A 24286-nucleotide genomic window follows, 5' to 3' on the forward strand; every position below is an offset into this window, starting at 1 on the left:
AGGGTGGATCACATCTGGCTGCATCCACCCAGGATCTACAGAGAGATGCAGTGGCCACGGTCACCTCACGGCTCTTGCCCTCTTGCCATGCTGCCCCGCAGAGGGCCTGGCTGTGTGATCCCGCCTGGCCATTCCCACTGTCCCTCAGCCCCTGTCCCTGCCCAGGGCCTCAGGGAAGGTTTCTGGTGGATCATTGTCCAATGGACTCTTGGGTTTGGTCTCAGTGTCGCTGTTGCTCTTGCCAGTGTGCAGCAGCAAGGCCCGTGTGCAATGTGTTTCTTGGGTTCTTTCAAGCATTCTGCTTCCCTGCACTGTGCAGCTCTGACCAGGAGTCCTCCTCCCTCAGAAATGATTTAATGTTTCTGAGCCTCCCGTTCCCCGAGTTCTTGCCCTCTGGGATCTCTTTTCCTCCTGATGCCGTGTCACACACAGCATTTCCAGAGAACAACAGGCTCTGAGAAGGAAATAAACGACATCCTTATGCTTCTTCAAGTAACAGCAGTTGCTCCATAAGTGATGGGATTATATTGACTCCTCTGAGGTTTAAAACCCTTTAAATCTTGAAATGCTGCCACTGAAGCGCAGGCATAAAGGGGGAAAGGCATTTGCATAGAGCACGTGCCCTGCTTTGGATTTGACACAGTAGCTCCTGGGTGGTTGGGGCTGGAGGGAACCTCAGGTTCACTTCATTTGGCAGCGTAGCCTCGAGCCCAGCACCAAGCCTGGATGGTCTGTTTGCACTTCTTGTCACACTGGGAGGTCTGGCTCACAGGTAGCTCATCTCTGCCCATACAGCTGCTTTCTGAGGGGGTTTGACTTAACTCTTGCACAGGTTTGACCCAGTGCTCACAAATGGTTCAGAAGTTACCACTCTGTAAAATCATTCACCAAAGAGACTAGACCTTTCCTGGCTGATGGAGTTTGCCCGTGAGCTGGAGATCATCGTGTTGTGGGGATGTTCCAGGGGATGCTTCAAGCTGGTCTCCCTGCTTGACTCGATGCTACCCAAATGCTCAGGCACCCTGGGGTGATTTCAGACTGCCAGAGCTTTAATCATTGGCAGAATCAAGTCAGGTTTACAGCACAGGTGAGAGCCACTCTGGTCTGCACAAGCACCGAAGCATGTGGCAAGATGGATGTGACAGGGCCTGGCTGCAGCTCTACCACATCATCACTTCCATTCTGCATCCCTTGGAATGTTTTCCATTGCTTGTACCCATACTGTCAGGACCTCCCTAATTGTCTCTCCTCACTGCAGCACCATGCGCAGAGTCCCCTGAGGGGCTCAACTCAGCTGAGGAAGCAAGTACCCATGCTCAAGGACTGCAGGAGTGCCTAGAAATGCCCCCTCTGAAGAGCTGCACATAGGGCAGGGCTGCTCCCTGCTCCAAGGAACCATGCCCAGGAGAAAAGAGCAGGCATCCCACGCAACCTGAGCACAGGGAGAAAGGTCCTGCCATGTCTGTGGAAGGGCTGGCATGTGAAAAGAGCACCTCTCCCTCCCAGCAATGCCTCCTCCTCCCACAAAGGTCTCTGAGACCTTTCATTTAAGGATGCAGAGCTGCGCAGCTCACGCCATGGTCCGGGGTGTCCTTGGCAGGACCAAGGGCCCAGATGCAGGGGCACAGACCCCGAAAGCTGCCCCCAGAGAGCGGGCAGGAGCACTCGCTGCACCACAGGGCTACCAACGTGGGGCTCGGGCTGTTGTGGGGTGCAGGCGGCAGCAGGAGCATGGGCAGCACAGACTGTCCCACTCTCCTGCTGCTCTCTCCAAGCACCTCAACACTCTCTTAAAGCCACTGGCAGGGAGAAGGTGGGAAGGTTTGGGCAGACCGCTGCAGTGGGAGGGATGGGGACGCTCTTCTTGGCTCAGCCCTGCTCGGCACCAAGCCAGCACCGGGCGAACCAACGTGGGGAAAGAGAAGCTGAAAAGGGGCAGGGGCTGCGTCCCCCCGAGCAGGGCTCCAGCGCCAGAGGGACAGAGCAGCCGCAGCCCCTAGGCCTGGCCCCTCCTGCCTGCGCAGCCACTGCTTTCTGCTGCAGGAGGGGCTCAGGTGTGGAAGCGGGTCTCCCTCGGAAAGGGCAACAAACATGACGGGAATGTTTGTTTCCAAGGCATCAGCGGAAGTGAAACCAGAAACAAGCAGCAAACGAAACCCAAATATTTGTGTTTTCTCAACGTGGAGGTTTGGTATTTATTGCAAAGTAGCGGCCCTTTCCGTGGGAGCCCAGGAGCAGCTCTTCCCATGGGAGCCCAGGAGCAGCTCTTCCCATGGGAGCCCAGGAGCAGCTCTTCCCATGGGAGCAGGGGGAGCGCTGCCAGGACCCCGCAGCACAGCTAGGGTTCGGCTTTCAGACCCTCCTGCCTCCTCTCCGCTATCTAGTACTCTGCTAAACCAGGAGCACGCAGAGAAGCGGTTCTGAGATGGGGCAGTATTCCCAGCGGCATCCATGTGGGAGAGCCGTTTCCTGGGGCCTCCCCCAGAGAGGGGCTGCTCCAGCTCTGTCTGTTCCCAGTTTTCCCCATGGAGCAGCACATTGACACTTGGCCACCTTGGTCGGGTGGATGCTCTGCATCTGACGAGCCAGACATGCTGGGCACCAGCTGACAGGCAAACAGAGGCAGCATGGATAGACAGCACTGGGGCTAAGTCAGAATTCTGGATTTTAAGCTTTGATGTGTGTTTATGTCCAAAGAATTTGGATTTAAATTAAAAAACCTGGGCAGAGGAGAAAATCTGTCTAATTGCAGCATGTCTGCTCCTTTCTGGTGTCGCTGGCACTGGGAGAGGTTTGAACTTTCCATTCAGGCTGCCTTTGAGACTGCACTGAAAAGGCACACCTCACAACTCTCCTTATTTCTTAAGCCCAGCAGATGCGCAGGCTTTGAGGCAGCATCATTCAAAGGAGGCCAGGAGGTCCAGCACCCTTTGCTTGTCCCTTCTGCTGCTTCTCACTGCCCCAGCACCAAGCTGTTGGGTGCTGGGCAATTCTCATCTGCTGCCTCAACCGACCTGCTCCCATCTTAGGCCCTGTGCGGGGTCTCTGAGCCCTGCTTTCAGAAACAAGCTGGGAAGGGGTGTGCCAGCCCGGGGAAATCATCATCCTTCCCAAGGCCCTCCACGGCTTGTGTGCACGGGTCACTGTGGCTGCTTCACACAGGAGCCAAGCCAGCTCCATCCCTGCTTTGCTGGATTCCCTCTGTCTTCCTCTGCTGCTTCGCTTCCCAGTGTCACTAATCCTTGCCACGTTCAGGACCTCTGTCAGTTTCCAGAGATAACCTGGGTGCTGCTTGCTATGTTCGCCCATGGCACTGCGTGAGCCTGCCCATGTGCCATGTGTTCAGTGCCACACATCTGCTGCTTCCGCTGGCCTTTCTTGTGGATCACATCTGTTCCTCGGTGCTGTGGTTTCAGCAGCCTGAAACCTGCTGCAGGAGCTGGGAGCTAACGAAATGCCACCCAGGGCATTCGGCCTCCCTTCTTGTCCAGGAGACATCTGCCACTGGCAAACTAGAAGCTGCTTTTGCCTTCAGAGAAGATGCTGCTGAGTGCAACCACTCTTGCCTGTGCCATCTGGAGCATGTCACACTGCTGCCTGCAGCAGATAACAGTGTTATTCTTTCCTTCTCCTCTCTGCTTTTCCCTTTCATCTCAGCTGTTGCCTGCTCTGCAGCTTGCCTGCTATGATCAAAGCCAGCTCAGTGTGAGCTCATCTGCCTCCCACTTCTCTGCATGGGAATGGGCTCTGCAAAGATGCCCTGGGCCAGGTTTTCTCGTGCTTCAGCCTGGGCAAAGCCGTAGTCACCCCTCCTCATGCCCTGCAACATACTGGCCAGCCCTAGATGCTGTTCCATGCGGATTAAACCTGCAACAATCAGCTGCTCTGTGATAGCTTCTGCTCCTCCTGCAGAGACATGAAGCTTTTCACACCGAAGGACTCAGGCTAAAACCTGCCACCAGTAGTGATCCCATCAATCCTGCTGCTTCCCATGGATGACAGCAGCAAGCAGACCAAGGGGAGCAGGAGGAAGCCAAGCTCTCCTGCTGTTCCAGGCTCCCCTGGTACATCTGGTGCAGGCAAACCCCTCCCTGCAGGGTTTCCTCTCCGGGTGGGAAACCCCCTCCTCCTGCATCCTTTCTCCGCAGCAAGCGTCCTGCTTGGCTACATCCCATGCTGCTTTCCAGAACAACGTGCCCCGCTCCATGTTTAGCCATGTCAATGGGAGCTCTCCTCGGACACATGTGGCTGGGATCCTTCTCTCTGGTCAGTGTTATCTCCCCCTTCCTCCTCCCTCCTTCCTCCTTGAAATACTCTTATGTGTTCCCTCTGCTAGTGCTGCCTTCCCACACTCCTATGAGGGCTTCCACGGGCCCAGCATGTTTGCTGAGCACGAATGAGGCTTTCCCCAGTGAGTTTAAAACCGAGCTGGGCTCCCAGTTAACAGCAGAGAAGCAGGAGCAAGCGTGGCCTTGGCGTGGCTGGAGCCCACAGCAGAGCTGAGGGCATCTCAGGGCCTCACCCAGCAGTGGGCCCTGGGTAGGGGGTGCTGGGGACCCCCTGTGTCAGCGCCCAGCACTGTCCCTGTCCTCCCACTGCTGCTGGAACAGGGGGGCCATGCAGGGACGCAGTGGGTGCTGTGTTCATAGCTCCTTCCACACTGTTACCAGCCCAGTCCCTTCAGCAACAAGCACAAAGCCATTTATTACATCAATTAAACATCCACCTTGTATTTTTTAGCTTGCAGAGGAAAACCACCAGCAGCACCAGGAAGGTATTTAATTATAGCCCATGACGGCAGATTTTATATCCCCAAATTGGAGCATGCTGTATTTAATTCAATTAGACATTATAAAACTCCTGTTACCCCTTCAGATGTTAAACTCAAGAACTTACAACTCACTTTATTTGTTCTCCCCACACTGAGCTGCCGTTATTTATACGTTTCTGAGATGTTTCTAAACAGAACAGATTTTTATTACTTTCTGGACATATGCCCAGAACGGGCAAAGTTTCAGGGGATAAAATAAACCCGAGAACTTCTTGTTGTTTCCCCTCGTCTGCCCTTTGCCCTGTGCGACCGCACAGGCTGTGTCACAAGCAAGGGGTTCATTGCTGAGGGGGTCCATGGATCCCTCTGGAGGCTCCTCCCGGCTGCAGTGCGGAGCTGCAGCATCCTGCAGGCAGTGGGGGCAGATGCTGCCCTCACCCCTCCTGGTGACTTTGGGGGCTCTTCCCAGCAGCAAGTACTCTCGGATCCATTGGGAGCCGTGGGAAGCCGGGCAGGCCGGGGCTGTGCTCCCAGCAGTAGCCAGCCCAGGGCTGCAGCAAACCACCCCACTGCTCCCATGGACCTGCTCTGCTGGAAGCCAGGCACGGCTCCACACTTCCCGGGCTGGGCCCCCTCCCTTCGAGCTCTGTCCCTCTGACACAGCAGTGCTGAAGCTCGGGCTCTTCGAGGTGATGGCTCTCCTTGGGGTGCAGAGGGGAGCCCCACAAACCCGCATCCTGCAGCTCCCTGGGGCTCTCACAGGTGCCTGGGAACGACATTTGTGAGGTGTCAGAAGAGCAGCTGGCCAGTGAAGCAGCTCTGGCTGCTGGGCTGCAGTGTTCTGTCAGCCTCACACAGATGATGGCACTCAGCACTCTGGGTGGCTTGTTACAGACCCTTCAAAAGAGCCATTTGCTCCAGCACAGCACCCTTTTGGTTTTCCATGCTGTTCTGGGTTGTAAGTCACAGTGAGCTGCTTCCTGATATGGGGTATCTCAGCTCTAGGGGATGAGGGGCTTGTGCCAGCCTGTGATGAGCAGTCAGCATCTCTCGCAAGAGCCTGCACTGGCAAAAGGGCACCCAGTGCCTACAGGTGCTGGCAACGCCTTCAGGAGATGCAGGTAAATGTCCCCAAGCATATGGGGACTGCAGTGGGTGGGAGACTTGCTCTGTGGACAGGAGGGGGGTTTGCTATGTGTCTGGGCAGCTGGACCAGGCCCTGGGGGTGAGGCTGTGCAGACAGCCTCATGGTGCTGGTTGTGCACCCCAGTGCTCAGTGTGGTGGCTGCAATGAGGGGTCCCTGTGTGCTCATTCCCTTGGGCAGGGTGGCACGACACCATCTTCTCAGCAGAGTCTTTTGGAGCTGGAGCCAGCAGAGCTGGGCTCTGGTGGAGGGCTCTGGGCACTGGCAGCAAACACAACTGCTGGAGCCAGGGTTGTTCATGCTGTCTGGAGGCACTGGATTGGTGGCCAGACCCTGGAACTGGGATGAGATCCCAGATGGCCCCAGGGTGGGCTCTGGGGTGACTTGGAGCAGGCTGGGCCAAGTGCAGACAGTTGTGCCCAGCGAAGCTGTTGCTTTCACAGGCTATGGTCCCTGAGGTCTGGCTGGGCTTGTGGCATTTACTGGTGGGAAATCAGGGTGAGCAGAGCAATCTGTGCTGGGAACCAAGGGTAAAGCCTTGGGGCAGCTCCCTGCCACCTTCACTCCCACTCACGACACTGAGATATGGCCAGTGCTCCTCACATGTGTGCCTTGGAGCTCACATCTGCCAGCATAAGCAGGCAACTGCAGCAGGAGGAGTTCTGTAGCTGAGCAGTAGAGGAGGAGGTGAGCTGGACGCACGTTGTCAGACTCATTTCTGCTGATGCTTTGACTCTGAACTGTTTTTACTTTGGGATAAGAAATACCAAGCTGCTTGCAGTGCAGTGCAGGGCTGCTTGGAGACTTGGGGTCTGAAAGGAGATGGGGAAGTCAGAGAATTATTTTTGTATGCATGCTTTTCTTTGTAAAATCTTTTCCCAATTCCCCCAAGGCTTTTCAAAGCGGGAATCTGTGCACTTGTGTGGCAGCTGCCTTGACTGGCTCTGTCATGTCGATAACCTGTGTCTCAGAGAGCTCGATGCTGGAGAGCACAACTCATCCCAGGCCCACTTGGCATCTGCTTTCACGAATATCTCCTAAATGAAAGCTGACTTGAGCACAGGGGATGGGAGGCTGAAGAGTGGAAAGAAGGTTCACCATTAGAGCAAGCCGAAGACCCAGAACAGGAATAACAGCATTTGCTGAGCTCAGCGAGTAGCGTTGAACAGATGAAGAAGTCAGCAAACAGGAACCAAGACAAACATCAGGGCTGATCCGGAGCCAGGGCTTGGACAGCTGCATCTGCACCGGCTCAGGCTGGCAGAAGTGAAACCAGGAGCATGGGAATGATTGGTGTCTTCACACCAGTGCTTGAAAGAGGGAAGCTTCTCTAAACTGGTTTTGATTCTGGCTCCATAAGAGGACTAGAGCTGAGCAAGCTCCCCCGGCTCCCTGGTTCGTTCAATTAATTCAGGCAGCAATTCTGCTGGAGATTGTCAGTGATTTGGAGAGATTCCTTCATTATTAATTATTCAGAGAGCGTCTTGCTGCACCAGCGCTTCTACTGCTGGGCAGTTTGCAGGCCCTTTGCTGGCATTTGTGCTCCCTCTGCTGTGCGCGGGTCTGGGTTATCTGTACCCTGACTTCTGCTCATCGGCAACTAATGGCAAATCAACAGGATTTCGTACTTGAGCTTGTAGCTTTCCTTCAGGGCTTTCTCAAATGAAGGTGTGACCAAGTGGACAATGTGTGTGACAAATGGCTGTGAAGCTGAGTGCCTGTGCCTGCCCCAACTGACAGGCTACAGTGGCTTTCTGGAGTGGGAAAACCTGTCTTTACAACTATTTCCACATCTTGGGAAGGAGCTAGCAAGCTGGGAGAGCAGTGCTGGTCTACCCGAGATGCATGGGTTGAGTGATTTTTAAGTGCTGGTCTACCTGGGGAGGGTTTTTCCCCCGGTCCAATGGTCAGTCTAATAAAAGCTGCTAGCTGGCTTTCGCATGCATGGATTAAGGGATTTTTAAGAAAGCAGCAGCAAAGTGTGCCTTGGCAACAGTGATGGTCACATCGCGCGTCAGTAGCATGACTTTGAATCACAACTGTCTCCACTGTTCTCCATTGCTAGATGGACCCGGGGGCAGCCTCAGAAGTTGACACCACAGAACCCACCTCTATGTCCCTCCCAGGCATCCATCCCCACAGTGTGTGTGGTCCAGGCATGGCTTTTGCTTTGTTTTGCAAAGATTTCACCCCGCAGCCAAATGCCCACAACGCTGGTGAGAGTGGCTCATGGGCACTGATGTTAATGTGGCTAGGACAGGCCACCAGCCCCATGCAGAGCTGCAGCCTGCCCCACACTTCATAGCACAGTTGGAAACACTTTGCAATGAAAGTAAACCCCAGAATCTTCCTTTGGTGTCTGTGTGAAGTGGAAGCCAGCTCATGCTCTGTTTTTAGCCTCCCCATAACCAGCCGCATGAGCAGGCAAGAGGAGCAGCATGTTGGTATGGAAGGTTATCGCACGCTGAACCTCCTGCAGGCAAGCTGCACTTGGGGGCTACTAGCAGCCTGTGCAGGGGGCTCTCCCACCCCTAGCAAAGGGAATGTTCTTGGTCTTCCCTTGCTTATGAGTAAGGAGTTCAAGTCTGCCAGAGAGGCTGGTGAGATCTGTTGGTTCCTCGATAGCATCATCCTGATGGAGCAAAGCAGCCCACTCTACCTGGGGATTCATGGATGTGCTTGGTCTCTCTGCTGACTTGGTTTTGCTTTGCCTTTTTCTCAAGGTTGTGGGTGAAATTCCCTTTGTGAGAATGAAGAGGAACCCCCATTTGGGAAGGAAATGCTTCACAGACAGTCCTGGCCCAGTGAATCCTCCTGGCAGAAGATAACAAGACCTGAAGCATGGCTGCGTGGCAGGGAAGGGCAGCACTTCATGCTCCCTGAAATACACTACAAAAGCAGGAATAAGCCTGACCTAGATACATGAAATAACACGGTCCCTGGCAAAGTGCTGCAGCACAAGTGAGAATTGCACATTCATCAAAACCCCAACTCGCTCACTGCCCACAGATACACACAGCCTGGAATGGGACATGTGCAGGGGTGACATGGCATCAGCACAAGCCACATCTGGCAATGGCACGGATGTGTTAAATCCTGCTGTCAGCCAGGAGCAGTGGTGATACCGGTACTCTCCTCTGGCATTACCTGCTCACAGTGACAGGTCCTGCCCTGCCTGCTGAGAGGGATGTGTTTATTCCCTGCTGCATGGGAAGGGAACATATGACCTCACAGGTCTCTGCAGCGTGGTCCACACTGCAGGAAGGTGCTGCTGGTCCCCTTGCCTGAGGTTACTGATTAACAGTGCTGCTTGCATGCTGTTCCCAGCGCAGCATGAGGCTGTGCCTACTGTGTTCACTGCTTTGGGCCCCATCCTGGGCTTTCCCTCCCATGCATTGCAACAATGTGAGCTGGAACAAGTCTGCTCGGGTACTTTCCTCGTGCCCCAGAGCGGGTAATGTGGACCAAGGAACACGGAGGTCTCTGATCCTCTTGCCAAGTGCAGAACATGCCAGGGCCGGCACAGCCCGTCAGGCAGGCGCTCCGTGGTAACAGCTCCTGCTTTGGCACTCAGGCACTGCCTCGCATCCCCACCCAGCACTGTGGGAAACGCAATTGCTCTCTGGGCACTAAGGACTGAGCACGCAGGGTGCTGCACGGGGCAGTGTGAGCAGGGAATGGGAGTGGGAGCCCCATTTGGGAAGTGCAAGGGATCATTGCAAGACTCCTCATTCCCACCCCACAGCTCCTCTGCCCCAAGCACAGTCTGTTTAAGCAACTTCAGTGACTCGAGCAGCTGCAGACCTCTCTCAAGCTCTGCCTCCTCCATCGTGTTCACGCCGTGCCCTGTGGTCCCAGGCAAGGAAGTGGTAGCTTCCGGCTGTCTGCCTGTGACATTAATCAGAGTGGGAATGGCAGGAGATCTGTGAGAGACAAAAGGGGTTATAGCTCGGTAGCCAGCTTAAACCTGAAGTGCTGAAAGGCTCTTCCAGACTGTGGCTTTCAGAGACAGTGACCCCTGTGCATTTAGGTTCCCAGCACCTGGAGGATGAGGGAGCTGACAAGCTCTCTCTTGATCCATCACTCATGTCATGCTAATGCTGTTCAGGATGCAGCTGAAGCTGTTATTGGGGGCTGTGTTACCTGCCGTTAGCAGAACACAGTGGTGATAGTCTACAGCCAGACCCCATCCCCACAGCAGAGGACTCGCTCTGCAAGCCCAAGGCTGCAGCTCGAAGGGCTGGTACACTATTGACAGCTGCTTGGTGGCTGCTCCAAGCATTGTCTGAATGGAGGAGATAATGAAAACGTTTGCCTGATCCCACAGATCCTCATGCCAGCATGCAAACCACAGCACCAGTCACTCCAAAACCATGTTCAACCCCATCCTGGTGTGACTATGAGCACTGAATGTGCTGCACAGTACAAGCAGCTCTGTGAAAAGCCTCCAAAGGTGCACAGGAGCGTGCGGCGCAGCAGCCAACGTTCTGAGCAGTGCTGCAGTAAATCAGAGCTGTGCTCAGCACCCCGCTGATGTGCTGTGTCCCTGCCGGCAACACATGCTGCAGGTTTCTTGCAAGCTCCTGCAAGATCTAAGCTGGGAATGCAACAGCCCCGTGTAAAGGTGGTGCAGCTGGAGACAGCCAGAGGTGCAAAGCACAGGCCCTGCATATTGATATATTTGAGAGGGGAAATTGTCCCTACTGGAAACGTCCTGGGACCCACATGCATGCAAGAGAAGCAAATAGGGTCTGAAGTTTATGCTTGTGAGCTTTCATTTGTGACTCCAGGCAGAGATATGAGCTAACGTGAGTTGTAAAGGAGAAATATCTTTAGCCATGAACGAGGGGCTGGGGAGATGCTGCTGCTTCACGTGTCCATCCCTGTGGATGAGTTTTGCAAGGTACATAAACATCATATTGTTGCTTTACAGCAGGGAATCAGTGTTTGAAAGAGACGTGATTTGTGAGAAGCTGCCGAGCAGCATCCAAACCTCCTGCTGCAGATGGAGCTCTCTGCTGAGTGCCCTGCTGTGATCCGCTCCTCCCTACAGCATCGGCCTTGCTTGCATGGGTGCCCCGTTGCCTTCACGCAGGATCAACGTGTCCAGCTCCAGTGTGCTCTAACCTATGGCAAGGACCAGTTCGGGCTCTGGTGTGCGACACGTGTGGGAGATGTGGCATGCCTGAATCCTGGTCCACTCCAGGCTGTTTTCCACAATGACACGGGCAGGGGGAACGCAGCCACTGCCCTTCACAAGGGAGAGCAGCAGGACCGCGAACAGGGAGATGGCACCAGACCGAGCCACGCATTGTGCAGAACCCTCCTGCCTGCGAGTGACTGCTCCACAGCCCATCCCAAGCCATGGGCCACCAACACAACAGACCCCAGACAAGAACATCTCCCGGGTGGTTTTCCCACATGGTGCCTGTTGGCTGCCACTGATGAATTCACCCAGGACACCAACTTCCCCTGCTCTGGAGCTGCTTTGTTCTCTGCTATGACTCGTTCCCTAGTTAGGGAACCAGAAGTATGATTCTAATAGATTTAGGCTAGGCTCTGTGTGTCACACAGGGGGGAATTTGTACAGACAGATGAGCCTTAGAGATGAGGAGCAGGAATCAGGCATCATTGCAGGAATTCTGACCCAGGAAGGCTTCGGTCCTATTTTGAAAGAGGAGAAAAGGAGGGAATAACCAACACGTGTCTTTTAGAGCTGCTAATGGCAGATTCCCTGAGGTGACATAGCTGGCAATCCTCCTGTCTCACCTCTGAGAGGTCCCTGTCTCCAGCTGACCATCAGCACCGGCGTCCCCATGCTCCGGCACCGGGGGGCTGGCACACAGGCAGGGGGGGACAGTGGGACGCAGCAGGACACCCCCTGCTCCTCTCCCCAGCCATTTGCTGGCACAGGTAAACATCTTCTCTCTGTGTAATGTTCTCTGACTTACTGAATGATTTGTGGTCAGCGATGGGTTCAGCTGGGCTGGGAGCTGCCTGCTGCAGGGCTCCATGTAGAGCCAAAGGCAGCTCTGAGCCTGGTGCCGGTGTGTGATGCTTAAGCTGGGGGGGGTCTTTGCCATCCTGGCATGCATGGGTTAGTGTGAAGGCATCAGCCATGTCCCCACTTGCGTCCTTCCCTTCCAGTGGTTTTTCAGGGGGACGCACAGCGAGCACTGACAGATCTCCACATCGTGAGGGCTAATTTTGTCCTCTTTCACATTCCCTTGGAGGGCTACATTGGCCTAAAACCATGTTTTGATCAAAAGGCAACTGAAAAACTTGCAGAAAATCAGTCCAGAGCCTTCCGCGTCTCAGGACACTGGTGTAGGGCCAGACCTGACATCTCATGTTGCATCCATGAGTCCCTGTGGAACACTGTGCTGGTGTCATGGAAGTAGGTGTGCAGGTCCAAGAGCACTCACTGAGCACAGCGCGCCCGTTGGCACTCAAGGTCTAGTGGTCAACAGCCTGTGCGATGGTGTTGCCTGGTCCTGCAGCAGGAGGGTCACATTGCTCCCACCACCATCTGCTCTGGGACCACTGGTCTAGCACTGGACTTGAGTAAAAGCTTGTTGCTTTAGGTTGCCCTTCTCTCTGGGGGAAGAGGATCCTCTCCTGTGCAGGGGATCGTGGCACTTTTTTACTGCTGGCAGACAGGAAGGCCTGGCTGGGGAGCCAGCACCCTCTCTGCCAGCAGGAGAGAGCCAGCACAAGTGTCCTCCAGGCTGCCTGCTTGGGCAGCACGGGGGAAGGACACCACCTCCCAGGCACTTCTGGGCACAGGTAGTCACAGCGAGCTCTTTCCATCAGTGCTTCACTGTGTTTCTGAAACGTACCCAACAAAAGAGGCATCTTCCAACACGTGCCAGAGTGCATGAGTGATGCACAAACATGATGTGATGACAAGGGTGAGGAGTGGCAGCATTCCCAGTTATCCAACAGGCAAAAGAGCTGCCTGCAGGGGCTACATCCCGGAGCTGTGGGGAGCTGTCTTCAGTTCTGGTCCCCACTGCTGAGTGGCTGATTGCTCAGCGTTGTGGAGCACGCATGTCCTGCTATACGCAGCCGGTCCTGCAGCATCACTCCCAGTTCCTGCCCCGCTGAAGTCACAGGGCATTCTCAGGTGCTGTGAAATCCTTGTCTAAAGGATTTCAACTGCTCAAGGGGAGTCATCCAGAATGGGCCACAGCTCCTTGCTGGGCACCTACCCACACAGCGAGGGGAAACTGCTACATGCCAGAGCACTCCATGTGGGCATGCATGCTGCTCCTGGAAAAGTGGCTGTCGAGCATCCTCTGCCTTGAGGGGAGGAGGAGGAGAGCAGGGTGATGGGCCCTGTTGGAGACACAGGTGCTGGAGTCAGCTCCTATCCTGGGACGTGTGGTTCACTCCTCATTTCCTTGCATCATTCACAGAGGTAAATGCCCCTTCAGGAGGCCACATCCAACACCCCTCTTGGCCAGAGGCAAAGCAAAGCCGTGGTCTATTGTGGTGTGGGGCTGCTCAGGGCTTTCTGACCCCCACATCTCCCCACATGCAACCAGAGCAGGGTGTTGAGAGGGAAAGTGATGCCCAGGGCTCACTGCAGCGGGACTGTATGGTGCTGGTGGTTGGAGGTGCCTCGCCAGCCGCAAGGATGGGTTCCTGGGAGCGAAACTCCCCGCAGGCTGTAGGTTGAGGCCAGTTTCTGGGTCTGGGAGGTGCTGCAGCTTGGCCTAACCCACCCCACACACAGCCAGGCCCTGCAAACCCCAGTGGGTCCCCCTCAAACAACCTTTGGCCTGTGATCCGTGGGACATCCAACTCCCCCACTGTGTGCAGGAGAAAAGAGAAGCCAGAGCCTCAGCCAGCTCACAATCTCCTTTGGTTCTGCAGATGCAGGGTGTGAGAAAATCCCTCCTCTGCTCTGGTGCTGGGAAAGACAGGGCAACCTCACAGGGGAAAAGCTTTTGCTTGAGGCATTTACACGTTGGATCTGACCACTGAAAAGCAAAATGTCCCAGGAAAGGCACCAGCTGGAGGTGGGAGAATCATGCATTGATGCACAGGGACTCCATCACCTGGAAAACACAGGACAACTTCCCTGTGCTGCCATAGCTGGTGCTGGGAGAACATGAGCAGGATTATGTATAGAGGCTTATCCATGTTTATGCCCAAATTCACCTTGTCCACCTCTGCCTTCCTGGTACCAAGCTGCTGACAGCCCGGCAGACCTCCAGGATGTGCTGCAGGCTTTCCCGGGGAAACACACTTTAAAATCCTAATTGTGAGTCTTGTTCTCATCTGACCTACTCAACACCACATGATCCATGTAGCAAATCATCTGGGTACTGAGTAATTACAGCTTAGTGCTAATAAATGAGCATCAAACTCGTAATTATCTGCAGAAGTTACTTGAGGAATGGTTTAAAGAGCCCCACCATGGATGCAGCCACATTTGGCAGGAATGAAAGGCTGTCCACAGTCAGGGGATGAGTCAGTGGGAGAGGCGAGCTCTGGCCCTTCCATTACCAGTGGCAGCAGGGTGAGGTTAGTGCTGCCTTCTGCATGGTGGATTCTGGTTTGCACCCCATTAGGCCTCCAGAGAGTCTCACTTCCTGGCTCCTTCAGAGCCCCCCACGGCACTCTGGGCACCAGCACTGACATCAGATCTGGTACGTCCAGGGGGAGTTTTGCTTCCTGTTGTGGACAGAGAAAGCAAGAAGGAGAAATCCAAGCTGTGTTTCTGCTTCTCTTTAGGTTCCCAGACTGGGGATTGTTTAGCCTTTGGTCAAGTCTCTGGGGCTAACTGATCGAGGGGGAATGCTGTCGACACCCTCACAATGATGTGCAGTGATGGGATCTGGAGCAGGCTCAGTGCATGCAGCCGCCTGGTGACATGGTGAGGGGCTGTACCGCAGCTCTGCCCTCAGCCAGGGGCAGCCGGGGCCCCACTGGGTCCAGCCCCAGCTCCAGCCATGGGACAGGCCTGGGAAAGCAGCTGTGCTCCCAGGAGAGGTGATGCTCGGCATCAACGTGATGTGATGGGGCTCCTCAGCTCGGCTTCAGCCCCTTTCCTCTCAGTGGCACCTCCCATCCCCCAGCCTGTGCTCTGTGCCCAGGCTCAGCACACTCCATCCCTCCAGACCACGCTGGGTTGTGCTGCTGCTCCCACTGGGACAGGTAGGACCTGGTAGCCCCTGGCAATGCTCTGAAGCTCCCTTGCCCACTGCAGCCCACCAAGCAGCACCTTGAGGATGCAGGGAGGTCCCAGCCTCCTGCCCCTCTGAGCAGTGACTCCCTGGTGGTAGCAGGATCTTGCCTGGGCACACAGCATCCGCACTGTGAGCGGCATTCCCTTCCTCTGGAGTTAGTGGGAATCTGTTTTCCAAGCCTGTAATCCTCTGCGGTGGATATAAAGCTGAAGAAACCCACCCAAGCTACTGCAGTATGGGCAATCCAGGTACCTCCATGGCAGTTGCCTGCTGCAGGAAGTGTTGTTTCCATATGGAAATAAACTGAAAATGAGGATTTTCCCCCCTTGCTCTGTTAAGCCACGTGCACCACAAGCAGTAACTCTTGGCTGGCTGAGGAGTGTTCGGCAGTGCTCTTCCACTGACTAAATGAAAAAGCATCTGAACCAGGAAGGTTCTCTGAAGGTCCTTGTAGCCCTGATTTGTGATTGCTTATTCCCGGCAGCAGAGCAGAATCCATTAAAATGGATGTGCCTGTTATGGAGCACGTTTCCCTGCTCCCTGCAAGGTGCAATTACAATAATGAGCTGCACAAGAGTGAGACCAGCTTTTCAAGCAGCAGGTCCTGTGAGCAGCTTTAGCTCCACACACCAGGGTACAATGGGCACAAAGGTATGACAATGGGAAGGGACCTTTCACCTAGTCCTCCCTCCTCCAGGCTCCCATGGTCAGTGGGACCTGGAGGCAGCGTCAAAGCATCCACCCTGCCCATCGCCTTGTGTCCGAGAGCACCATGCTGGAGGAGCTGGAGGCTGCTGCAGGGTCCCTGCCTTTGGGGCATGTTCTCTTTAAAAGCTCCCATCCACATTCTCTTTGTGTTCATGTGTGAGTTGGTGGGAAGCCAGAAACTCGCCTGGCTTTGTAAGAAGGTGAGAGGTGAAAATGCTCCAGGAACCGGAGCTTTAAAATCAGTACATATGCTCTGCAGGACCCTCATGCTGGCTGGAGACTGAGACCCCCAAGTAGATGCACACTGGTTTCACCCAGCAGGAGCCTTCGGGAAAGCCAGATAAACCACCTCAATGGTAATTCTTCAGAGCTCTTAGATGTCTCCATCCAAGTTACAAACATTTCTGTTGTGCTGTCCGCTGAAGGGCCCACTGACCTTCCAGGGGGGGACCTGGGTGCTTCATCACAGCAGGATCAGCGCTGCTCTGCTCCCATCTAGCTGGGGAAGAAGAGGACCTGGCTGGCTGTCAGGTCTCTGGCAATGGAGATTCCACCCCATCCCTCAGTGAAGTGCTTGCATAGCATATCACCCCACGGTGATCACTGTACGCCCTGTTTCTCATCTGAATTTCTGGGTGAAACTCCCAGCTCTGCGCAGCATCAGACCTGTATGAGATTAAAGAATCTTTCCACACCCAGTGCCAGCTCCCCACACAGGTTTCCATAGCTGGGCTGGAGTCACCCCTCTAGAGGAGGATGCACAGTCTCATAGCATAACTGCCCAGAAGGGATTTCAGCAGCAGCAGCACAGGCATCCTCTGCTCTCTGCTCCTCCTGGTGTCCACCTCCTTCTCCATAACCTCACAACTCTGGTCCTAACAGTCCAACCACAGAAGCCAATGGAGAAACTGGGAGTACAGGAGCTGCTTTGCACCCAGCAGCTGGGTGAAAAGCCAAAACCCAGTATCTGCCTGTCTATCTACAGGATAAAAGCTGTGAGAACAGGCATGGGACAAAAGGAAGGGAAGCAGAAGCGAAGGGAACTGAGACTCGTCTAGAGGTACAGAGCAAGGGGTGAGGAGGTCACCATGGAATAGGGGCACTTCTCCACCAGTACCTAATCACTGGAGTACTGCAGACAAGTATTTGCAGACAAGTCCTGCAGCACCATTTACTGAAACTGCATGGATAAACCCTCTGGTTAAAGCATTCCCTCTGGAGCAACAGCTGCTTCTCCCATGCTCCTGCTGTGCTCTTCCTTTCCCTCTGTCCAGCCTTGTTATCCTCCCTGTTACAGTCTGCTCAGGCACAGCCATCAGCAGCAGGCCCGTCACCTCCCCATGCTCTGAGCACAGCCCCAGCTCCATCCTTCACTGGCCTTCTTCACCCTATGCTACAGGCTCCACTATGGTGCTTGTTTGAGCATTGCTGCCTCTCCCCGAGCAGCAGCAGCAGGAGCTCACGTTATTTGGGATGAGCTTTTCTTGCTCTGATTTGCACATTGTGGTTTCTGCCCAACGCGAACCTGCTGCAGGGGCCCCGATGCCAGTTTTGCTCTTGAGGAGGTGTTGGCCGTGCCCCTGCTGGAGAAGGACCAACCTCCCACCCTGAGCCCTGTCCAGCTTCGCTCCGGGTTTCAGCCACGTTGAGACAGAGGCCGTGTTGTTCCTGGGATGCCCGTCCATTCCCAGCTCCCACATAAGCATCGCAGCTTCCCCCTCTCCAGGCGGGCTCAGCCCCACACCTGGGTCTGGCAGGGTCCTGCTGCAACCTCCTGGGAAAAGCCCATGGGAAGTCAGCCCCTGGCAATCCCCGCAGCGCTTCCTGGCTCCGTGCTGCCTTTTGCAGGAGCCTATGTCACATACTCAGCTAGTGTATGCCCTCAGCATGCCTCTTGCTCCCTCCTCATCCTCACTAACAGACTGTGCTGTTCAGGAGGGTGCTTCATTTCCTGCTGGGGGTTTGCTCCCCAGCCCGTGCCTAGTGCCTGCTCCTGCCCAAAGGAGTTACCTCGAATTCCAAGAGCAGCTGTGCTGTGATTTGTTTCTCCTTAAACTCCCTTCACTTCAGCGCACATTTCCTCTCCTTCCCTTCCAGCTGCTGAGCTGTGAGCAGGGAGTAATCACTTGCTGAGTGCTCCAGGGGCGGGGGAACAGCTCCTTGCTTTCCTGGAAGGGCGAGAGGTTTTCAAGGTCCTTGGAGCACAGGCGATGGATGCTGAGGAAACTGAGTGCTCTGGAATGAGGCCATTGCTTTTATTCTGGTTACAAGCCCCATCTGGGTCTTACCAATCGCGTATTTGCTTTATGTAATTCCTAAGCTAGCCTAATGCTGGGTGCAAAGGCTGGCAGCAGGGTATGTGCTACCTGTCCGTATGTGAGGCTGCAAGGAAGTGCAAGATGAAGGTTAATGTTCAAGGACTGCTCCAAATACGTGTGACAGTGAGGTGGGAAGCGTGGGAATGCTTCCCACAGTGTGGTGGGGCTAGGGTAGGTCCTGTGATGCCAGGGGCTGACTTTGGGTTTGGGGAGAGGCTGTTCTGGCTGCTGGAAGCCAGTTTCTCTTTTGCAAGGCATAAAGGTTACCCTGCAGCATCCTTGGAGACAGCATAACATGCTGAAGGAGCCCTGACAGTGGCCTGGGCTGTGCTGGGCACAGAGCTGAGGAATGCAGGTACCTCTCCTCCCCTTCCTGCCTGTGTTGGAGTTTGGGGGGCGGGTTCCCACATGCAGTTTGGGATGTACATCAGAGAAAAGGGAAGCCTCAGTAAAGACCCTCTTGGCCTGCTCACTGCTCAGCACCTGCTGTAGTTAGTTACTAGCTCTTGCAGGTTGGGGTCACTTGTGTATTTGGATGGCAAGTGCTTTAGGATGGAGAGATGGAAGATGGAACACCTCCTGTTGCAGCTGTGGGTCCTTGCAGCTGGTCTGTAGGACAAGAGGCTGTACCGGCCCCCAGCTCGCTCCTCTGCCTGCTCCCCACGGCCAGTGTTAGATCAGGGATTGTTCAATGCTGTTGTTAAAAGCAGGTTCTCAGGGCTGCAGAGGTCAGTGTGTATGGGCAGTGAAGCTTCCCACCTTACACAAACTCCCCTCATGCATATGTATGGAAGGTACTCAGTAACTACATTGTTCATAGCAGTTTTTCCTGGGACCCTGTGCCCTTTGGTCAGGGTTTTTATGCAACAGTTCTGTGTTTGCCCTCCAAGGTGAGGCTTTAGAAGCCCTGCAGTGGTTGTGGAGATAAACCCCTGGTTTCCAGGGTGGCATCAAGCTGTCCGTAGCCCATCACACCACTTTCCTCTGCCGGTGGCCACTGGGCACTTTTTCATTTCACCAGGCAGCAGGAGAGGTCCCTGCAGAGCATGGCCCAGTTCACTAAACCTGCCCCTGCCTCGGCAGCATCCTGCCTCCAGCTCTTGGGCTCCCCTCGAGCAATCTCCCTTTGCCTGCTGCCAACAGGGATGGCTGAAGTCTGGCCTAAGAGGAATGCAAACCAGCACCTGAAATACAGGATGTATTGTAGGACATTGAGATGTGCAGGAGATGGCTTGAAACATGGCTGTCCTTGCCTGTCAAACCCCAACTCCTTACCCAGGGGAGGAATCGTTGAGGGCTGGTTGTGTGAAGCCAGAGATGCACCAAGCACTGGTGCCTGGCAGCAGCGTGTGGCACCACCACCACCCATCACTGCACCATGGAGGGGTGTTGACAAGTGGATGTGAAGCCAGAAGAGCTTGTTCTGCGACAGGTGAGGCCGGTGGTTTGCTCCTCATGAAAGAGAGCTGGAGCTTGGATCAGGCTCTGAAATTCCCAGCCTCAACATGAGGTGGTGCAAAGCATCCACTTCCCATCGTGAGAGCACAGCTCCCTTTGCAGCAGCAAGGAGGAACCAAGCGCTTCTGGGGAAGAACTGGAGATAAAGGATGTGCTAATGAAAGCTGGGAGAATGAAGTCATCAAATGTAAAATGAAAAGAGATTCTTCATGGGGAATTCATCCATCCCCACTCGTCCATCACCACAGCTGCCCGCCTGCTTTGTGGAAGCACTGGGGAGGGGGATTCACAAGTTAAAAGGGTTTTATTCCCCCTGTTTGCTTTCCACTGTAAGAGCACACTTTAGAGGGGGAATCCTGCTTCATAACCCTGTGTTATTTATTCACCAGGCATCCCAGGCACGCGGAACAACTCGCGTGTCCCCATTCCTCATCCGTGAAGTGCGAACGCTGATGCGTACCAGCCTTGGGCAGCAGGAGCAGCAGCGTCCCGAAGCTGCGTGGTAGAACACCCAGGCAGCCCCTGCTGGGAACACACACGTCCTCCTGGAAGGGCTGCTGAGCACTTGCCACTCCAACACGAGCTGGTGGGAAGATGGAGCTGTTCTCCCCACCCCTGAGAACCTGACTCACTCTGGAGTGGTGAGCACATATATTAGCGCAGAGAGCTCTCCCTCCTGCTGCCCTGCCTGCTCAATTAAAGCACCACCAGAACCTGATCCCTCCGTGTTTTGAACACACGCAGTACCCATCACCACTGTAATTGTAAATATTTGCCCAAGGTCACCTCTGACACCTCCAGCTTTTAACACAGAGGCTCAATAATCTCAGCCCTCATCAGGCTGTGGGAGGGGCTGTTGTCTGCTGCTGATCTCCTGGGAAAGATGGGGACTTCAAAAATAAATAAATAAATAAATATATATATGTACACATATATACACACTCTGTCACTGAGCTGTGGTTTGGTGGATCCCAGCCTCCATGGGCCCAGCACCAGCTCTGTTCTAGGGATGGGGAGACAACCGTGCGCTCCCCTTGATGCTCTCAGTTGTAGCTGATTCCTGGAAGGCAGGGGAAGGTGCTGAGGCTGATCTGCACCGTGTAGTATCTGCAGCTGGTCCAGCCCCCTGTGCTCCCCCAGACCTGCTGGCAACTTCTCCCTCTGTGTGTCACCAGAGCAGGGGTGACACCGGGGTGCTGTGCAGCTGCCACCTCTGCATAATTCTTGTTGGGGCTTATTTCTCTTCGGTGTACCAGGCGGAAGCCTGGAGGTCTCTGAGCTTGGGTCTGTTGCAGTACCTGTGGTACCTGCATCCCTCGCAGTAGCTGCTCCCTGGCTGCTGCCACGGAGTCCCCAGTAACGGAGCTCTGCTGTGATCTCCAGCATCTGCCAGCTGTTGGTGGCCTCGTTCCTCTGGCAGCCTGATGTGCCATGTCTTGGGGCTGCACATCTGTGCCATGGCTCTTGCTGCTTCACCCCAGCCACCAGCGCCCGTGCTGAGCAGCCTCGAGCTGTTGCCGGCTGCCTGCTGTGATCTGAAGGCAACGCTGGCCTCGGAAAAGCAGCTTCAATTTCCTGCTGCCTGAGTGAAGGAGGATGGGGCTGTATCGGGCCCTAATCGGGCCGTTTGTTCTCTTCCCATCAGTCTGCACAGATGCAGACGACAAGGACTCGTCCCAGGACAGCCATGAACTGCGTGACTTGGCTGCGGCTGTGCAGGCTCCATTCTTGCTGCCAGAAAAGCAGAGATAGGATTTAATGCAGAATAAGTGGCACATATTAAATACTCACTGTCAGGTCCTTCTAGGGAAAAGGGCTTGCGATTCCTTTGCAGAGAGTGAGGTGGCAATAAGGCTGGCTGTGTGGTGTTGACCTCCACAGCTTGGTGGGGTACTGCTGTCTTCCTCCACTGAGAAGTCACAGTGGGACAGCTACCATGTGCTGTGTCTGGCTGTGAGAGTGCAACAGGCGTGTGTGCACTGATGATGCTATCACAGCACAGGATAGCTGCAGGTCCCTGCTCACCGAACCCTCCTCCAGCACCTAGAAATTCTCTTCCGATCTCACCTTGAGGAGTTTGGGAGGCTTTTTCCTGGTGTTTTTAAAGAGATGGCTCAGTGAACCCCCTGCGCCATCTTCAAATATAAATAACCTGTGCAGCACATACCCATGTTAATAAGTAATAAACTGCACTCAATTCCCTTGCCTCCCTCTGATGTAACTGCAGTGGGTACATCCATATGCACAAGGGCACCCCACAAACGACGTGGGTCACCCCATGGTCCTTTCAGCGTGCAGAGGGCATCATGATGGCCACTGCGGGAGGGAAAATCGCGGGTGACCAATTGGTCAGTGCAGTCTGCCCTAGTGAAAACCGGTGCGCTGGGGACCTGCCACCACCCTGGGGACCCGCTGATGCGCTGGGGACCCCCTGCCGTGCGCGGGGCCCGGTCTCGCCTCGTGCCCGCGGACACAAACCGCTCCATGTCGCATCGGCCTCCCCGCGGTCCCGGGGCGCGCAGGCGGTTCCGGCTCGGCTCCGGTGCCCCCGGTCCGCGGTAACGCGAGGTGGGGGGCGGACAGGGAGCGCGGTGCCTCACCTGCGGCGGGGCGGGGCGGGGCCCCTGGAGGGGCGGGACGGGACGGGGCGGGCGGGACCGAGCACGCCTGGCACCGCCTCGCTTCCCCCCCCTCCGCTCCGCTGCCGCTGCCGCCGCCGTCTCCTGCGCGCCTCCAAGATGCCCGGGCAGCGGCGGGGACGCTGCCGCAGCCCGTTGGTAGGTACTGGCACCGGGCAGCGCGGCGGGAGTGGGGGGGGACCGGAGGGCGGGGCCCTTCCCGGGGCTTTGCAGCAGCAAGTGGCGGGCGGGGGGGGGGCTCCTGCCCTTCCCGGGAGCCGGTGCCCAGCGGCGGCTTCCGCCACCCCCACTCGGCGCGGCCGGCGGCCCAATGCGGTCGCGAACGCGCCCCGCGGGGAGACCGGAGGGGGGGGCAGCCCCTTCCCCCCGTGGCGGGGGTGGCAGCCGCGAGGAGCCCCGGGCTCCCCTCTCGGGCCTTCGTCCGCTGGAAGCGCGGCTCGTCCCCGGCTGCCTGTGGGAGGGGGAAACGCCGGTCCCGCCAACCGGTTTAACGACCCGGCCCCGGTGGAGCGGGCCGCGGCTTAGCTCCCTGCGCGTTTCGGTTCCCGGTGCTGCGGGCAGAGATCGGGGAAGGGATCACACACCCCACCTCCCCCCCCCCGCCGCCCCCGGTGACAAAGTTCGGTTCAATGGAAGTTCCGGGGTAACGGAGCTTCTCGCAGGGCGAGCGCTGGGAACGGGCGAGATGTGCTCGGCCCCGGGAGGCGGCTCCGGTGGTTTACAGCTCCCGGCGCTGTGATCGCCGCGCTTGCTCCGGAGTGTGGTTTTGTGACTGTTGAGCTGTCGGAAAACGCTCCCGAGCGGCCCGCGGGAGCCGCCCTCCCTCCTCCCGTGCTGGGTCTAAATGCGGCTCCAAAGCCACCTCAGCCGCGGGTTTCGGGGCTCTGCCGCGCGGCTGCGGAGGGCTGTGCCGCGGCCAAGGGCCGCGCTGCTGAGCGGGTTCGCGAGTTTCTGGGGAGGGCAAATGGCTCTTGTTGCTCCATAATTGCCTCAAGTCTGGACACGCCGGCGTGTTGATGGCTCCGGCTATGCCTGCCCTGCCTGGCTGCCGCCCAGGCTTCCGCGCGCTCCCGGCGAGCCCTGGAACCTCCACTGGGCTTTTGTTGTTGGAAGGCGGCTTCAAGGAGACCGGCTGGGCTCGAGGAGCTCTGCAGGCAGCCTGAGGCCGGCAGCCGGTGCCCGCCGGGCTCCCGGGCGTAGGTCCAGCGGCGGGGTCACTGCTGGGCAGCATCCCTCCAGGCCGGGTGGTGCCAACACCTGTGAGCGTGGGGTCGAGTGGGGCCCGAGCTGCTGCTTGACCCTTATTATAAGACCAATGGTGCCCTTCCTTCCTCATCCCTGCTCCGGCGAGGCCGCTGCGTGTGGTGGCGGTGGGTCTGTGCCTGCGGAGCCCCTTGCCTTCCGTGGGTGCCCTGAGCTCTGCGCTGTGGCCATCGCTGCTGTGTTCCGTCTGCCAGGAGCACGCTCGAAACTCCTTGCTTGACTCCTGCCCCTCACGAAGGGGGAGTAAAACAGAAGCAGGGGAGGCTGGTTGTGGCAGTCTGCCTGCCCCAGACAGTGATGTTGGAATGCTCTCATGCCCAAGGGGGGAGGGGGTATTCCCAGAGGATGCTCCTGGGAAAAGACAATGAATGGGATAGAAAAATGAGGCGGGAGAGCTTAAGTCGGGGACAGGAGAGGTTGCATTGGCTCGGGCAGGTGGTGTTATTGCTACAGAGCCTGGGTGTGCCGAAACGCAGGCAGTTAGAGACGGGTCTGTGCCCTGTGGAGCCTTCTGCAGTGGGTGCCAGAGCTGGGTGCCAGCGGTGTGGGGTGCAGCGAGGTGCTGAGAGCTGCCTTTTCTGTAACTGGGGCTTGAGAGGCAGGCATGGAGCTGCAGTGGGTGACGAATTCCCTTCCCTTGCCGAGTGCTCATGCTCCAGTAGCCTCGTTGGCACCAGCACAGCTTGGGGGGTGATGTGCTAATGAGTTGTATGTCACTGCATATATATATGTGTGTTTGTGTGTATATATATATACGTATGTGTGTGTTTGTAAGCAGGGTGGGATC

At 56.0% G+C, this 24286-nt stretch overlaps 2 protein-coding genes across 3 annotated transcripts in view; one reads left to right on the forward strand and one right to left on the reverse strand.

The window, feature by feature from the left end:
* Positions 1 to 24286, reverse strand: part of TSC22D3 (TSC22 domain family member 3) — a 235093-nt gene that overhangs the window by 31180 nt on the left and 179627 nt on the right. The window lies entirely within an intron of this gene.
* The window catches only part of MID2 (midline 2), a 63937-nt gene continuing 61928 nt past the window's right edge, over positions 22278 to 24286 (forward strand). For both annotated transcript variants that reach the window (XM_062625838.1, XM_062625839.1), the window contains exon 1: positions 22278 to 22374. The gene's annotated coding sequence lies outside the window, so the exon portion shown is untranslated. The remainder of the gene's footprint in view (positions 22375 to 24286) is intronic.

The sequence above is a fragment of the Pezoporus occidentalis genome, unplaced genomic scaffold (assembly GCF_034315485.1).
Source record: "Pezoporus occidentalis ecotype Australia unplaced genomic scaffold, CSIRO_AGI_Poc_V1 ctg283, whole genome shotgun sequence".
Lineage (NCBI taxonomy): Eukaryota > Metazoa > Chordata > Aves > Psittaciformes > Psittacidae > Pezoporus > Pezoporus occidentalis.